This window comes from Strix aluco, chromosome 20 (genome assembly GCF_031877795.1).
Source record: "Strix aluco isolate bStrAlu1 chromosome 20, bStrAlu1.hap1, whole genome shotgun sequence".
NCBI lineage: Eukaryota > Metazoa > Chordata > Aves > Strigiformes > Strigidae > Strix > Strix aluco.
In genome coordinates this window covers 10,929,447-10,942,202 of record NC_133950.1, presented here as the reverse complement: position 1 = coordinate 10,942,202, position 12,756 = coordinate 10,929,447, and the positions used below count along the sequence as shown (strand labels likewise).

The window sequence follows — 12,756 nt, the reverse complement described above, 5'->3', positions numbered from 1 at the left end:
CTGACAACCAGTTGTGTCACTGGGTCTCAGCTACCTCCTGATTACATCTGGTATCATTAAAACAACGCAGGAGGAATAAACAACCACTTCAGAGCAGAGAAGCTGGGGACATGTTGGGATAAAGCCCCTTGTCAAACTTCCTGGGACAGCCACAACTGCTGTCTTGATAAGGAAAATTTATTTCAAACTCCTTCAATGCTTTGAAGCTGAAAACATGAAACACAGCTTTGTTTGTGTGTTATGTGTGTGCTCCAAAGGGGAAAACAAGTCCACGGAGAGGTGAGGCAACATCCATACAGTGACTGTGCAGAGAGGCTGCAGCAGCACTGAGCCCGGTCGGAGCTGTCCCGCAGGCAGGACCTTGCTGCCTGTCCCTCCCGGCAGCAGCCAGCTGCAGATCTGAGCGAGTCCATGGGTGTCACTGGCCAGGGGGATCACTCGGCACCCAGGACACCCACAGCACTTCAGAGAGGCCACAGAGCCTCCCAAGGCTGTCATGACACTGGACTATTTTCCCATCACACAGTCAAACGGGGAATCTGGGCAGAGATCATCAAGGCCTTCCAGTCTTGCAGAGCAAAGCCATTTCTGATAAAAACCAAGTTCATTAAGAATTGAACTGTCAGCCTGCATGCTTGTTATTAGGAGAGCTGGAAGCAGAAGGCACATGCCGATGCTGACAACTGACAGCCTCGGCAAAGCCTCTGACCTGTGCTCAGGGTAACCGTGTCAGATTGTTGACCCTGAAGAAAGCATTATCACATCTTACAGAGAAATAAAAAAATTAAAAAAAAAAAAAAAAAATCAATCACCAGCATTTCTGCAAGGTTTCTCTCTGGGTTTATAGAGGTCTTTAGAGGAAGGTTCACCATCAGTTTTAGCATGGAGCTTAGCTCTTCCCATTCTTAGGACTAGCAATGTCTCCTGTAATATCCAGGGACACCACTGGAGTGAAAAATACTGAGTGTCTCAGAGGAATCAGAAAATACTGCAGTATGACCAGTATTTTCTACAGTATATTAGAGACCCGGGAATAAAAATAACTGCACCAGAATCACTTCCTGGGCAGAGAGCTCTGCTACCCAGGAGTCTTCATGTCCACAGTATGCTGTCCTGGATTTGATGTTTGGGTATTGGCTCCATCCAACTGCCTTTTAAAGGGGTATGTTCTAATCCAGAGAGCAACAGGGACATTTTAAGTGCCAGAGCATGCAAGCCTTGGAGCTCCAGCAGGGATCTACTGAGCACGGAGAGCGTGTCCTACAAAAGGAGTTATGTGAAAACCCTGAGTTACTGGCACTGGTAACATCTGGAAACCCCTGAGCTAAAAACACAGCAAAAGGGAGAGAGACTCCTGACAAACAGGATTGTCTGCAAAGCTCTTTGTAAATCTATGTATGAAGGAGGCTGGGCTGATGGTGTTGTATTCACAAGACTTCAGTGGAGCTTGAATACCTGGAAGTTAGCCAGCCTTAATTGAGCAGGGCAAACAGATTTATGAAAGGTAACACACACACTGGAAGGAATCACTTCAGCCATTCACACACCACTGAGCTCTACACTGAGCACAATCACTCGGGCAAAGGACCTGAGACCACTGCAGACCCTCGCTCCTTGCTCACTTCACAGCAGCAGTCACAAACACAAAACAAAGCAACAGGATAGAGATTAACAGTGAAAAGGCTGTTCTCCAGAAGTAGGAAGATTTTTCTGAACAATTTGTATAAAATTTCAGGTCAAACTCACAGGCTGAAAAAGCTGAACTGTAATTTCAGAGATGAAATTGCTTGGAGTTGATGTTAAACTGCAATCTATTGTAGTTTCTAATGTTACTGGTAATGTGAAACCTTTTAAGAAATATAGTTTTACAGAAGATTAGTGATGTTCACTCTTCTTTAAATACTCACCGTCAATTTTGCTGGTACTTCTCATAGTTAAGCATTTATCTGTCAACAAGGAGATTCCACTACTTCTCCTGGAACATGTCCCACCAAGAACCACCTATTTGTAAAACAGTCACCACCTGCCTCAGTGATGAAAGATCCCACTGGCTGCCCTTGGAAGAGCTTTGGTGAACAGTGTGACCCTTGGGGCTTGGGGCCAGGTGCACTTATGTCCTGTAGAAGCCCTGTTTGGCCCAAGCAGGGATCATCAGCCTAGTGGGGAAAGACTAGAGGAGAGACCGCTTAAGTGAGGAGGGGAGCAACAGGAGAATATCAGCATCCAAGTACAAAGTCAACAGATCAGTGCAGAAGAGCTGTGCAGCAAACAGAGGCTGTAGCAAGTCTAGGCCACAAGAAACCACTTGCTGTCATTCTATTGCATTGTTTCCAGAGGAAGCCACCAAAATTTGTTGGTACACACAGAGAAGGGTCTGCTGAGATCCTGAACGTGGCACCAAATCCTGCCAGATGGGAGAAGCAAGTCAGCAGTCTGCAGCACAGAGTAAAGATAGACAGCCCATGGTCAAGCTCCTGATTCACAAGGGGGGACGCTCCTTGCTTAGCTGAATAGGTGTATTTGACAGTGCCATCTTTTAATTCTGCACAATTCCAGCTTCTCGTTGCATCTCCCATGAACCTTGTCTCCTTGTAAAAACAGGGAATGGGAGACTAGGCTCACATCTCCCATGATTTATTGCAGAGGTATGCTGTTAGCCAAGTAATACTGTTGGAGCTGTCTGCCAGAAGACTTGCCCACTGGCCAGCCCCATCATCAGGCCTCCCTAAGCCAAGCCACCCTGGATTTGAGACATGCAGCAAGACCGTGAAGAGGAGAAGCAGAGTCTTCTGGACAGCGTATCTATCATTAACTCTGTGGCATGGAGCTCTGCAGGCAGAGAGAAAACATGACAATGGGGGAAGGGAGAAAGGGCATGCCCTGTAAGATGACCTGACTTCATTTTCTCAGCTCTCTGTCTTCACCAAGTTCACCTCCTGCCCCCTCTTATAAACGTACCAACTGGTTGGGAATCGCACTACTGTTACTGAAACACTGCACAGTTCTAGACAAAATCTTCACAATCTCAAGTTTGGCCTGTAAAATACAGAAGTCTCACCTCTCTGGTACTCAGCTCTCCCAGCGCTGGGAAAGCAAGCAGGCAGAGAACAACATCCAGAAAAGGTGGATCTGTAGCTTACTGTAAAACAGATAAAGCAGACTGGAGTCTGGAGAAGAGCTCAACTGTATTTACATAAAACCATTAATGAGTTCTGTGGTCCTTTCTGTAAAGGCTGGACAGACAATGCCACACCCTGGAAAGTTGCCCTGACCTCCAGTAATTGAGGATGCAGACAAAGATAAGAAACACTTCATCCTGAGGATGCAAGAGTATGGCACCGAGCAAAAAAGAAATCAATCAGAAAGCTGGGCCACAGCCCACAGAAAGTACTCGCAAGATCCTGTGCTCATGAAACTCCCCCTCCTTTTCAAGCAACAGAAAACCCAAGGTGTGCAGTTAATTCTTTTCTTGAAAGGAGCGTCTGCTACCACAGCCCTCCAGAGAAACAGAGCCAGTTTTCTGTCCCACCATGCTGTAAAGAACAAACTGACCCGTTGGTGCCAGCCTGTCAGGAAGGAATAACTGTACCTCTAACCCAAGAAGTGCTGCAGGGCTTTCGCACCCCTCAGAATCAAGAACTGATCGATTACTGCAGGGAGGCAGCAAGGTATCTCATGTGGAGCAACCTGGAAGCACCAACTGCCACCATTACACTCACTGCCCTCTCATCCAGGCTGTAAATGTGTTAAACGAGACAAGACCCAGCACAAATTGGCTCTGAGGCACCTATCTATAGACCTCGCCAGGCTCAGAGCCATGACCTTCCACAGCAAGACACCATAGACATAAAGGACCATTTTTCTTTTTCTTTGCTGTTTCACATTTCAAAGGTAAAACCCACAGAAGACAGAGCAGGTCAGTTCAGCAAGAACCACCTGTGGCCTCAACAAATTCAGACCCCAACAGCTCTAGTACAAGAGGAAAGGGAAGTGACCTAGTGATCTCCACGAGCTGCCTGCACAAAGGAGGGCTCAGATTAAATGCAAATCTTTACCCTTAAGAGTTGTACTTATGCTCTGGCTCCTCCACAACCAAGGCCCAGAGCTGAAGCACACTACCTACAGCCTCCAGAGTGGTCCTGCCTTCCAGTCTGCCCCGCTCAGGTTCCTCTGAGATCGGAATGTCCAGGGACAATACACAGCTACAACATCCTGTTCCCTCAACACCAGAGCAAGGAGGCTGATCACGAGCGAGCAATTTAAATCCAAATACAAAAGAAATCCCTGGTATAACGCTCTGTTGGCAAAACCTGTTCAGAAAAGCTCCTGGCAACATTCAGCTGAACTGTAAGGTAAACTGGGCATTTAGGTATCTGAGCAACAATAACAGATTGCGAGTAGCTGGTAGGGATCTGACAGGTAAAGGGCTGGTACTATCAGTCCTATTTTACAGGCTGGATAACCAAGGCAGAGAAACAGTTTGCTCAAGTAACACCGTAGGCACTGTTAGAAGTCCCAGAGCTCAGATTTCTGCCCCAGCCACCCACACCTGCATTGCCAAGACCCTCAATGAAAATTAAGCTCTTGATGACAAAGGAGCAAGTTGTAAAGAAGAGTCAAACAAGGAGGAAACGCACTGCAGCAGCACTTGCCATGTCTAGAACAACAGGAAGAAACTGTCCACTGGCAGAGAAAGTAGACCCACTGCTCCAAAGGGGCCCACGAGGGCAGGAGGTACCCACACAAGCACAAACTGTTTTCTGGCCATTGCACCAGGTCTTAGGACTGACAGCTCAAGACAAAGATTCTTCCATCACTAACAACTAAAGTGAATACCACTTCATTTTAAGGTCGTGAAATTCCCTTCATCCTGACACTTCTGCCACACAGACTTTTAAAAATCATCACGGCAATGACATATAGCCCAGGTGAGATGCAGCAAGAGTAGCATAGGTGAAACACCCATGCTGCCAGCTCCAGAACCCAAATGTAAGCCTCTGAATCATTAGACATAGCTCACCTCGGAGAGCCGTACACAGCCAGGGCAAGCACAAGTGGAAGGACCACTATCAACTGCTGCCAGAGAACAGATGCATTCTGAGGAGCAACCAGAGAAATCCTTCCAGTGAAGTCACAAACATTTCACAAATCCTTCACCTGGTCCAAAACTCAGCAACTTATTCCATCTCTCAGCAGTGAACACAGGTTTTATAGCAAACAAGCAGAGAGGAAATCAGAGATGTCACAGCTCCAAGAGATGAAATCAGAGCAAAGCTGGCAGTCTTTAGGGTTAACAGTTCTTTTTTCAGGAACACATACAACAGCTCTTTCCACACAAATGCCATCAGCTGTTGAGTAAGCAGCTCTGTTTTCTCTGCAGTCTCAGGAAGGATCACACTGGAATGGGGAAGTGGGTGTTTACCTTGTGCCGATGAGCCTCACTACCAGATCTGGGCTTTGGTAACACCTCTCCACACTCTCAGGCTGTCTGCTGACTTCAGGGCCTCAGCTCCCACTCAGGTTATGCACAAAAGGTTATCTTTATGAAGAGAAAGACTAGAGACAAAACCCAGTAAGTGTCAATCCCTCAGTGCACACACAAGGGAACGGTTCCTGTACACCCCTGCTGAGCAGATCCCTCAAGTCCTGTTCCTCCCCAAGGTGCTGACAGGAGCTCCTCTGACAGGCACCTTTACAGCCAGACAGGCCAGCACCAACAGGCACACTGCAGGGTACAGAGCTGCTCTGGATAAAGCTGAATAGATCCTTCTCTACCAGATTTCTCCGATTTCCACAGCCATCAAGGCTGATGTAGCCAGTTCAAACCATTAATAAGATTACAAGCAGTTCAGACAAGCCTGCAGTTCATAAACACTGCAGATGCTAAAGCTTCCAAGGAAGTATTCCTCCAGGTTCCCCAATTTTAACAACACTACTAGGGCAATGCAGCATTGCACAGCAATTCGTCTTACAGGAAGCCTATTTGTAGGAGCCGTTTGCACTACAAAAGAATGCCAAGGATTCTGACCGGAAAAGGACTGTACAAAGTGGTAAGAAACCACGTTATGTGCAGTGTGATTCAGTACTCTGAAGAAAGGCGCTTTGGATATCTTTAGGTAGCTTTAGCTTTTCTGGAGAACTAAGCAACTCAAGACTATGCACAGGACATCTGGACTACGCCAAGCCAGACAGGAAGTGAAAACATTTCACAGATGCTTTAATTTACATAGATATTTGCAGTGCATAACTGACAAGGTGTGTAAGCATCATCACTTCTATTTTCCAGATAGAAAAATGACACCACAGAACTCTGCTGCTATGCTGAGTGGCAGAGCAAGAAATAGACCCTTCATCTCCCACTTTCTGGTGCTGGAAACCACCCTCTGAAACACACTGCCTTCCTGACGCTGCGGGGTCCGCAGCAGCACAAAGCCCTGCTCCAGAAGAGTTCTGAAGGAGCAGGTCTGCATGAGGGGATGGGGAATGCTGCAAACACCTCCTAAATGAGCCACCCCATACACTGCTTTCACTGCCACAGGATCACAGGCATCACTAAAGGCAGCATTAACACTGTAATTAACACTCAGATCTGGTGAATCTGTTCCTAAATGACGGTTCGTGATGTTTCAATTGCTAGGTGGGAGCTTGATTCTTTGGTTATTTCAGAAAAAGATAAAACTATACTTGATACTATTCCAGCCATGAAGAAGTGTTTCTTGAGCATGTCCCTACTCCCCTGCCTGCTTCACAGCCCACTCCAAACTCTGAACAAGAGCACTCAAGGCTTTTGTATGGGCTCCCAACCCACACACAGGTAGGAACAGCTGAAGAACCTACCCCACAGCAGAACTCTTCCAATAAAAATCACTATATTCACACACAAGAAGTGCCTGGGGGAGGCAAAGTCCCAATGCAAGCTCTTCAAACCTGTCTCTATTCACTCCTTGCAACACCACCACTACAATTCCTGCCCAAAATGTCTCAATGGCCACCCAGGAAGGATTCCTCCACCCAGTCTCTTTCATCAGGATGCTAACTCTGTAAATACTATGTAGTTTACTCCTCTTAAGTGCTACTCACCTGAAATCCAAAGGCTACTGAGGATGCTCCCAAATGCAAATGTCCACTGGGCTTCAATTAGAAGTGCTACAGCCCAACAGACTAGTCCTCCTGGCCAGACCCTAGGGTGCTGTTAGCAAGTCACAGAATCACAGAATGGTTTGGGTTGGAAGGGACCTTAAAAGATCATCCAGTTCCAACCCCCCTGCCACAGGCAGGGACACCTTCCACTAGCTCAGGTTGCCCTGTCCAACCTGGCCTTGAACCCTTCCAGGGAGGGGGCAGCCACAGCTTCTCTGGGCAACCTGTGCCAGTGTCTCACCACTCTCACAGTAAAGACTATCTTCCTTACATCTAATCTAAATCTACCCTCTTTCAGTTGAAAACCGTTACCCCTCATCCTATCACTACACTCCCTGGTAAAAGAGTACCTCCCATTTTTCCTGTAGGCCCTGCTTTCTTCCTGATACTTTTTCTGTACTTTTTTGCATTCAAACCTAGAAGATGGGCCTTCACCTCCTCTTTCACTTTTGCATGTTTCAAATCAGGCCGTTAACTGTTCCCCTTCACTCAAGGTATGATTGTTTTCACCAGTCCTGCACAAGTTAATACCCGTAGTCTCTTAAGGATGTAACAGTGAGCTCTCTTGCCCCTTCCAGTTTACCAGCACTTTCCTGAAAATTTGAAGTGTTCAGAACCATAATACAGACACTGTATTTTGGCTGTAAGTACAATGACCCCCTGCACAACTGTACATATGCCTTCTAACACCTCAAAACCACCTTCTGTCCTCACACACCCCACAGCACTGCAAGTCAAGCAGCTTCACAACCAACCAATGTCACAGATAAATACAGAACCCAGTGCTACTAGATCAGCCTCCAGTCCACTTCTATTATGGTCCCAGTGCTCCCAGACAAAAAGAATAAAAAGATCAGGATTTACAGCTATACACATCCAAACAGCTCATAAGCTCCAGGTTCTCAGTTACTTCTGCACAGGAAGCACATGTGTACGCAGAGAACATCCCGAGTACCAGACAAGTTACTAACAAAGAATGAGCCCAAGCTACACTTCAGTGAGGCTTAAACATTACAATACAATCTCCTGCTTTAGCCCCCTTTTCTCCTCCTGTGGGAAAGAACAACTCTTTAACCAAACTAGACAGGTTTTGAACCTATCTGCAAAATCCCCTTCTGAAGGTGCTTTCCAGGAGCATTGTCATAACTTTTGCAACAAAGTCACTTAATTTCAGGAGAGCTGCACCTCCCCAGCCTTTACCTGTTCACTGTCCTTCACCTCATTGTCTGATACCTGACAGACTCACAGCTGGACTTGCTCTGTTCTAAATGACAAACCAGTGATAAGGAGCTGTGAAATTACTGACCTATAAGGAGAACCAGTCAGTGCCACATGAAAAACAAAACCCACTTACAAGGCATGATTAGCTGAACAGCAAGGCCTGATACACGTTCATTGCCAAGTTGCAGAATAAATGAGGAATCTCATAAAGAAGAGCAGGGATGACCTGAGAGGTCCAAGCCCTTGGAATAAACTCTCTCCCTCGCACCCCTGAAGTTACCATCCTGTATTCAGTAAGTTTCTCCTGTTCATATTGCTTCTATTCCTGCAATAATAAAATACACAATTGCAAGTGGAAATACCACTACAACAAAATCTCTTTGAACAGACTATCATCATAAAAGAAAAAATAAAATGGCTTACTATTATTTTCAATGCAGCAACGCTTAAAGTTAGCCCGGCTCGCCCTTAAATACTTTCAATTACTCCAGTAAGTACAACGAAGGCCTTAAGCAACCAACGCTTTTGAATCTTAAATGGGCAGGTAATTCTGTAATGGATAATCTAACAGGCTCTGTACTGTACAGCTCAGGCAAACTGGAGGCACTACCAGAAGACATGCCTAAACCATGGTCCTGATTTTTGCCAGTCGCACCTCCGATGCAATACCCCGCAGGACGAGGAGGATGCGGCACAGGAATCGGGTGCTATGCAAAAGCATCAGTGCCACACACACGAGGACTGAGGACTGTCTTTATACCATCATCCAGACACCACGGCACGCTGCGTCAGGCATTAAGACAAATACGGACTCTAATGCCATCCCTACTTTAAGAAGAAGGTTGTTCAAGTAAATTAGCCTTTGAAGTTTGGTTTTACACAAAGCTTTAATAAAAGGCTTTATTAAAATGTCGCTATGAAGTGAAATCATTTTAATAAAAATTCTTTAGGAACATTACTCATATTTATTAAAACTAAAATACTTTTCAACCCTGCATCTCCTTTCCAGCATTTGTATGGACTACTTACTTACTATTCCAGCTTCAGCCAGTTGGCCGAGTTTCACTTTTAAGCTCTCATGAACACACAGAAAAAGGAAAAAAAAAAAGCTCACAGTTCATCAAAAAAATGCACTGCAAGACCAAATAAAAATTCTCCAAATTTAGAAAAAACAAGGCACCAAGGCACTATATAATGATAGCTTTGGAAACCTATATAAAACTCATGGTTTACTACTTCCTTCTATTTTTTTTAAAAGGAAAGGTATCTGCTGAAGTCATGTAGAAATATATTTTGTTATCAGTGAAGACTGCTGAAAGCGTCCTAAAATGTGTGACATCTAGTCTACCCAAGCCATGCAGAAAAGCAGACCAGACCAACAAATTAAAAAAAGGAATCGACTTATATTCAATGTACATATCAAATTAAGCACAAAACCAAAACACAGCTAACAGCAGATGCACTCATATTGGCTTGAGGAAACATGCAATTTAAAAAACAAACAAACCAGCAATCTGAAACAGTATTTGTGATTTGTCTGAGTATGATTTTTAATCTGAACTTTTTAACTGTAACAAGAAAAAGAGCAGACCATTTCAAAGAGGTCATATGGGAGAGGTTTTGTTTATCATACCCCCAAAACAGACCCTGCTAACTAGGATGAACCTCTTAGGCCACTTCCTGAAAGAAGTAGCATCGCCCATAATGAACCCACAAAGATCTCAGGGACCTCAGATACGCTCATGATCAAACCCAGGCCCATTTACAATACTTCATTTGGAGGGAAAAATGCAGGTAGCCATTTCAACTTTTCAGACAGAAATCATCCCCAAACCATCACTTTCTATCCTCTCTTTAAATTCCACTTTCAGAATATGGTCTCAGCCTCCCTCCTCCCCACCTCTTCCAGGTGACTTTACTCCCCAGTCCCTGGAGAACACTAGCTTTTAGGACACTGGGGTTCAACTACCCCAGTGCCAACTGAACGTGGAAAAAGCAGGTCCAAAACCAGCCCTGGCCAGTTTGCATCTGGGAAATCTACTTGTCAGGAGCCGATTCTCCAAACTTGGGCTCTCCAAGGCGGGGAGCAGCTATTTATACATCACGAAGGGGCCCATTCCAGTGGAGGCCCCATGTGCATCTGCAAGACAAGGCTTAACACAAACAAAACTTCCACTATAAACCTCGATTCAGTCCTGGAAGGGGCGGGATGCCTTCCCCCTAAGCAGGCTACAGGAGATGATGCAGATGCTGCAACGTGCTTATGCTTAATACCTGTTCCTAGAAAGAAACAAAATTACTAAAGTCCTAAACATTTATGTTTATTGTATGTTATCATCCCGAACATCAGTAACATCAATACATAAATATTTGCTGAGTTGATACTCGAGCATCTCACCCTTTGCATGTTCAGGAGACAGAAACAAACCAAAACAACTTTCCTAACAAAACCCACAACTCCCAGCTCATACAAACTCCCTTCTCCAGCTTTGACTTTGGGGATCTGGGGGTGGTTTGTAACCACCTTAACCAAAAAAACCCCTCCTCGTTCACAACCAACGCTACTAAACAAACCACCCCCCGGGCGAAGATGCACAGCACATGTGTCCCAGGACCCGCAGCAGCGTTTCCCCAGCCTGCAGCACATCTGCTCCCACACAGAGATGAAAAACTCCTGCCTAAACCAAAAAAATACATCTTTCCAAACCTACCTAACAAGCTCGCCCAGCACCAGGGCGCACAAACTCCATCCTCGGACCCCCCCCCCCCCAGCTCATCAGCTGCCCCGCACACCCCCCCGCCCCAAACCGCATTTCAGCTTTCGGCCTCAGCAACCCTTTTGTAGGCTCCCGCACAATAACAAACCGACCGAGCCTTCTGGATGCCACCCCCCCGCCTTGTTTTGCTGAGACACACACACACACACACGGCGCGACAAAAATATCTTTGTGTCACACTCCAGACGATGAAGAAAAACAACCTGCCTTTGCGGCGGGGGTGGGGGGGGGAACACGCTTCTCCGAGCCCCCGGCCCCTGCTGGACCGCGGCGGGAAGCGGGGCGGCGGGGGGGGGACACGGACACCCGCCCTGCAGGCCTACCCCGGCCCGGCGGCAGGAGCCCGGAGAACGGGCCCTGAGCCCAGGCCCCCCCGCCGGGCCTCACCGCGGCCCTCACCGGGGATCCCGGCCAGGCCCCGCGGCTGCTCCTGGCGCCTCCATCCCCGCGGGGGGGTGTGTGTGGGGGTGTGGGGTGTCGCACAATAAACACAGGCTGCTACAACAGCTCGAAATGGGGGGGGGGGGGGTATCGCCCCCACAGCCGCCCCGGCCCCCCATCGCGAAACCGCCGGGCCTGCGCCGCCGCCTCCTCCCCGCCGGGCCCAGCCGGGAGGCCGCGGGGTGCCGCAGCCGTTGGCTCCGGCTCCATTTTAGGGCTGCCTCGTCCCACCTTCCCTCACCCTCCCCTTCCTCCTCCCGCCCCCCCGGCCCCACTCACCGCCCCAAATATCCACGGCCGCCGCCGCCGCCGGCCCCCGATACCCACCTGTGGTGGTGGCGGGGAGCCGGGAGTGCCTGGGGAGCCGGGTGCGGAGGGGCGATGGACGCGGGACGCGGCGGATGGCGGCGGATTGCGCGGCGGCGGCGGCGGGATGCGGGGCGATACGGGCTCTCGCTGCCGCTCCCTCCTCCTCCTCCTCCTCCCCCTCCTCCCCCGGCCCGGCCTGTCAATCCCGCGCGGGAGGGCGCCGCCGCCCTCCGCACAGCGCCGCCTGCAGGGCCCCGCCGGCGCCGCAGGGGCGGCCCAAGATGGAGGCGGGGGAGAAGCCGGGGAGGGGCGGCGGCGGGGGGGTCTGGGGTTGCTGAGGGACGAGGGCAGGAGGAAGGGGCAAAGCCGCGGCCATGGCGGCTGTCGCCGGCCCCAGCCCCTCTCTCTACCCCACACGCCCGGCCCCGAAGGCCGGATCTTCCCTCAGAGCCGCCAGGGTGGGCTGAGGCAGAGGGCACTGGGCCCGGCAGGGCGCCTGGCCCCTCACGAAGGCAGCAGGAGGGGTGGGGGTCAGCAAAGCCCCCAGACGCACCCCAACTCCTGTCAGCCCACTGAAACCAAAGACTTAAACAATTCAGTTAATATACCAATAACAGGGCCCTTTGTATAAGCTTCGTACAGACAAGAGAACCAAGCCTACGTGCCGAGGAGCGACCCTTCCCCAATTCAACACGCTTCGTACAGACAGGATAAGCAAGTCTGCGTGCGCGGAGGTGTCTCACGTCATACGCATTAGATTTCCTGGAAATAGGCAGGTGACACCATGAGGCACTGTGCTGGGGCTGAAGGAGACCCTGAGCTCATCGCTGTGGGGTTCATCCCCTTACAGCCACCCCAGCTCGAACCA

General features: G+C 48.7%; 1 protein-coding gene across 13 annotated transcripts in view; it reads right to left on the bottom strand.

Moving 5' to 3' along the window:
• Positions 1-12,103, bottom strand: part of PRRC2B (proline rich coiled-coil 2B) — a 51,950-nt gene extending 39,847 nt beyond the window's left edge. For 9 of the 13 annotated variants that reach the window (XR_012625866.1, XR_012625867.1, XM_074846429.1 and 6 more), the window contains exon 1: positions 11,859-12,102. The gene's annotated coding sequence lies outside the window, so the exon portion shown is untranslated. Of the gene's footprint in view, positions 1-5,422; positions 5,530-11,858 lie in introns of those variants that run through there. The other 4 variants (XM_074846430.1, XM_074846433.1, XM_074846437.1 and 1 more) reach the window with 3 other exon arrangements.
• Between the last annotated feature and the right edge of the window lie 653 nt (positions 12,104-12,756).